Source organism: Dryas octopetala, chromosome 5 (assembly GCF_963921425.1).
Source record: "Dryas octopetala chromosome 5, drDryOcto1.1, whole genome shotgun sequence".
NCBI classification, from domain to species: domain Eukaryota; kingdom Viridiplantae; phylum Streptophyta; class Magnoliopsida; order Rosales; family Rosaceae; genus Dryas; species Dryas octopetala.
The window spans coordinates 8,010,556-8,016,256 of record NC_141370.1 but is presented as its reverse complement, the minus strand read 5'-3'; positions in this window follow the sequence as shown (position 1 = coordinate 8,016,256).

Below are 5,701 nucleotides of genomic sequence, written 5' to 3'. Positions count from 1 at the left end.
TTTTTTTTTTAAAAGGGTGTGCAAAAAGAAATTTAAAGGTGTGCAAATAGCAGCCCTCTAATTAAAACATGTCCTAACGGATATTATCTTTCATAATTTTTAAAATTAATTCATATTAATTATCTTAATTTTAAGAGATAATATGAGTAAAAAATTTTTAAAAAGTCCATTTTTTGGACCTTAGCCTTAAAATTTGGATTTAAGTACAAATATAATTAAATTCCTATATGATTTTAGTCTGAATGACCTTCCAAAATTGGACCTACTTCTAATTAACTGTTATTTTAATTCATACGTATGCTATTTAATTTTATCCTACTACAAATATAAATATTAGAAAATTAGGATTAAATACCAAATATCAATAGTTTTTTAGTAAAGCAGCAAGACACTAATTTTTTTTAGTTTAGGTACTAACCTAGAGTAAAAAATTTTGGATTAGGTCATAAATCAGTTTGTTATATAGTTGTGACTGTCGAACAGTTACAGTTGTAATTGTCGAACAGTCACAGTTGTGACTATTTAAAATTTATAAAAAATCAAACTTTTTAAGGGTTTCATAATTTTGATTTAGGTTTGGGGGATGAAGTCCTATAACCCAAAGACTAAACATTAAAATTTAAGCCTTGCAAATATTGAAAAAACAACAAATCAATAAAAAAGTTATGATTGTTAGACAGTCACAGTTCGATATAACCATGTTTTTTAAAGTTGGTACCTAAACTGAAATTTAGTACCTAAAGTGAAATGACATAAATGTTTTAGTAGTTGAAATGAAAAAATATTATAATTTGGTACCTAAAGTCAATGGACCTTATAAATATTTAGGTATTGTTAATAGTCTATGGATTATTGAAGTGAGATTCTAAACAAAGAGTTTAATCAAGCTGATTCACTATAATATATTTTAACGTACCATAAAAACCCTACTATATTTTATTCATAGTGGTGGACGTACATTTTTTTTTTGTTGCAGTTGGACATCTCCTTATTGGATTTAGATTCTTTTCTAAGCACTCTAATTTTTTAATTTTGCTAATCTTTTAATTATAGAGTACCACGTGTATTTTATAACATTCTATGATTCACACTCATTTAGAACTATAATTATCAAATCAAAATAATTTAAAATGAGAAAACTATAAGCCCAGCCCAGCCTCCCTCCCCAACCTCCAATCTCTTCTCTCTTTGTACTTTCCCTCTCTTCTCAAGTTTTAACACTAGAATTGCAAAAAAAAAAAAAAAAAAAAGAAGGGTTGAAAACAAGAACAAGTTTTAACACTTTGCATTGAAGTTTGCCGCACTCATTACACAATCAAGTCCATCTATGAAGTAAACCTCCAGAAATATCTTTTCACTTTACCCCTCTCTCGATCTCTCTCATTCATTTCTCTGTAATATCTTTCCAGAAATTACAAGGATTGACTAATTTAGTGAAATATTTGACAGTGACTACTCTCAAGAACATTATAAAAGCGTTGGAGATGAGCCCACAACCATTCATTGATAAAACATCTTGCGCTCCAGTGAGCAATTAATTTAGGATTTGAAATCCTGTTCTAATTCTTCCAGAAATGGCACCAGCCATGTCATCAAACTGTACGTATGAAATCAAGAAATTAAACATAAAAAATCTGATTTAAAAATCTTGTGGATTTTATGGTTTTTATTTTTATTTTACTCACTTAATTTGTGTGGCAATGTCATGAGTAATATGAAATTAACTACACATATGAGAAGAGAGAGAAAGGGGTCGGAGGTTGGGGGGGAGGGTGGGCTTATGAGTTATGATTTTCTTGTTTTTTTATTTTAAGTTTTTAACGTTTATATGGTTGAATCATTTTTTATTTTTAATAATTTTAATTTGATAATTATAACTTTAAATGAGTGTGAATCATAAGATTTTATAAAAGATACGTGGTACTCTATAATTAAAAAGTTAATAAAATTAAGAAATTAAAGTGCTTAAGAGAGGATCCAAATCCTACTTTATTTCACCATAAAATTTAAACAAAAATTATCAAACATGTCCTAAGGATAGGAACTACTAACAAGATTATTTTGAAAATATTATGTCTAATGAAAAAAAAAAGCTCAAAGAGGCTAGTCTTAAGATAATATATGTTTTGTTTTGTTTTTTTATTTTTTTTTCAAACCTAAATTTGTGGAAAGATGTGTATTGCATTGCGGAAGAACAGGGCCCACAAAATTCTCTTTTGTCTTTTTTATTTTGTAGTAATAAATCTGTTTGGTCTTCAGATATGGATATAGGTAAAAGTGAGCCTAATGAGATTTCTTTCTTTTTGGTTGGATAGTCTACTGAAATTTCTATTCTAAAGTATGACAAGTAGGTTTATTCTAAACGGCAGCTTGTACTTGTTCAGACATAAAAAATATACAAAAAATAAAAAAATAAAAACTATAAGATGGATAAATGAATTACACAATCCTCTTATCCATAATGGTCCATAAAAGCTTACACTTCTTTTTTTGTTTTTGTTCTTTTAGGAAAAGCTTACACCTTTTTTTTTGGTTAAAAAAGAAGCTACACTTCTTATCCTAACCGATCTAATTCAATTCTGGCATTGTTCCCGATTACACTTTCTACTCAATATATATTATATAAAAAAAATTTCTTAAAAACTTTTTTTTAGGCTAACTATGAACAACATAATGATCTCTGTTTTTATTGTTCTTTTAGTTTGCTTTTAGTTTGCTTCATGCTCTCAGTGTTCTAGTTGTGATCCTCTCTTGGTAAGTACAATACTATTTGAAAACATACATACATAGATGAGAAATCATAAAACCCACTTTGTTATCAAATTATAATACAAGCGATCATAAAACCCACTTCTTCTTTTTTTTTTTTTAAAGCTTTTGGGGTTAGTTTAAGGAGTGAAGGTAGGTTGGGGTAAGGATTAGAATAATATTAGGTCCAATATTCAGGGTCAGTTTGGTATTTTTATGAAAAAAAAACAATTATGAAGTAAAACAGTTGTAAAGTAAATCAGTTAAGTGTTTGGTAACATATGTTTTCAAAAGTGTTGTGAGTGCAAAAAACAGTATCAAAGTATTTGGTAAATGTTAATATAAAAATGATGTGACTGTATATAATTACTAAAATAGACATGATGTTGAAAGTGCATTTCACTTATTTATTTGGTAAAAATAAAATGTTTTTTTTACTTGTTTTTGAAATTATTGGCTACAAATTTTTATTAGCATTAATTTTTCTAAGAACAACATTATTAAATATGTATGCCTATTATTTTTTTAGGTATATTATAATTTTAATTGTATAAATAAAATATCATAATTAATTATCACAATATAAAATATAACTAACAATAGACATATTTTTAATTTAAAATAAACAAATAAAAATTATAGAAATCAATGAGGGTATTATTGGTAAAATAAAATATTCATTGTTGCTGTGAGTCACTGCAGCTTTCAAAAACACCTAAAAACTTGCTTTCTGTTTTTGCTGTGAGGGAGTTGAAAATTGTGGAGAAAAATAATTTTTTATTTTTTTACCAAACACCAAAACTGCTGTAGGCAAGGAATGAAATTTCGTTTTTTTGGGTCACCGAAATTTTCCGAAATTGGCGAAATTTCCCGAAATTTCGGCTGGGTTTGGGGGAAAAGGGGTTTAGGGTTTAGGGTTTGGGGGAAAAGGGGTTGGGACTTGGGAGGGGTCTGGGTTCGGGGGAAAAGGGGCTGGGAAGGGCTGGGTTTGGGGGAAAATGTAACGCCAACCGCGGCCCAAAATCTTCGATCCGCCGCCGTGCAGGGTCGTCGGAGCCAGGGAAGCACATGGGCAGACTCACCGTGACGAGAGGAAGACAACCCAGGTGATGGGAGGTCGCGTCGTCGCCGGAAAAGTGAGATCGCTGCCGGAGCTCCAAGGATCGGCCTCAGCTGGTTCGCGAGTCGGGGGAGGTTTCTGGGCTGCGCCGCCACCAGGGGGAGGAAGAAGGAAGAACGGCGAGGAGATCTGGGCCGGTCCCGTTGCCAGCCATAGCCGGACGCGCCGCCACGCGCCGGTGGCAGGCGCGGCGAAGGAGAGAGAGAGAGAGAGAGAGAGAGAGAGAGAGAGAGAGAGAGAGAGAGAACCGGGAGAGAGGAGAGAGAATGGGATAAAAATCTGATTTTTGGGTTTTAAAACCCCTTTTGTAAAAATTACAAAATTGCCCTTTACTTCAGATGTCCGTAACTTTCAAACCATAACTCCGATCAACGCGTGCTACGTGTCTATGAACTCGTGAACTCGAGACCTATCCAACGTGCCCAAAATCTGAATCAAAAGTCCACTAATTTTAAAAGTTAACTTTGGGTCAAACCCAATTTAAAACAAAAATAATTAAATAATTAAAATTAAATTAAAACCTTTTTAAATTCCAAATAAATTTCCAAAATCCTTAAAATAAATTCTCAAAATATTTAAAATAATTATCTGGAAAATACAGGGTCTCACAGAAAAGGGACTGGGAAGGGCTGGGTTTGGGGGGAGAGGGGCTGGGTGAGGGGGGGTGTGTCGGGGATGGACTGGGTTGGGGGGGGAGAGGCAGGGGGCTGGTGCTTGGTGGGGAAGAAGAAGAGGGAGAGTCATGGGCAAGGAGGAAAAGGAAGGAAGAAAGAAAGAAGACTATGAAGAAGAAGAAAAAGAAAGGGAGTCATGGGTAGGACTGTAGGAGGAAGAGGAAGGAAAAAAAAAAAAAAGACATGCCAACATACTGTCATGCCTAGGTAGAGGAGATAGGATTTGATCTGGGTTACAATTTATTGACAGAAAATGACAAAAAACAACAAGATCTTATCAACAATTTTAACTAAAATGGAATTCCCACCACTGATGATAAAGCAAATGAATGACCATCATGGCATCATCAAAGCAAATGAATGACCATCATGGCATCATCAACGTATATTGCTTACAAAGTTACAAGTTAACTTTAAAGAAAAGGAAGGAAAGAAACAAAAAAGAAAAGAAAAGAAAAGGAAGAAAAGAAAAATAAAAAAGAAAAGGAAGGAAAGAAAGAAAAAAAAAATTAAAAAAAATTAAAAAAGAGAAAAAAACAAAGAAAAAACTTTAGGGTTGATTGAGATTTGAGGCCTTTGGGCAATTGGAAAGAAAAAAAATGATTTGGAGTTTCGTATAGTTGTTTTTAAACCCTAAACCCTAATACACTTTTATATAAAAAATAATTAAAAATATCCTAAAGGGCCTAAATCATAATATCTTATACCATATGGTCTATATCTTAAAGAATATACAGTATATAGGGTTTAGTGCATAGATTATAGAGTATAAAGAGTATTAGAGTATATAGAATATATAGGATTTAGTATTAGGGTTAGTGTATAGATTATAGAGTATAAAGAATATACTGAATTCATTATTAATTATACTAATTTTGTTTAACAGTATTTGCCTCCAACGCGCATTATATTCATCTTATATCACATGAAACCTATTATATAATTTGGTTTCTTCAATGTTTTTTTATTAATATAGTAGATAATATGTTAAATAAACATATAGTCAAGTTTCATTCAAAATTTCCGTATTTTGATAACAATTTTCGTCGTTTTTATCTAATTTTATCGAAATCGAAATTTTAATCGAAATTTCCACGAACGGATTGAAAATTGGCTGTAGGTGATTGAAAATTGTCATCTACAGCAGCTTTTGGGTCTT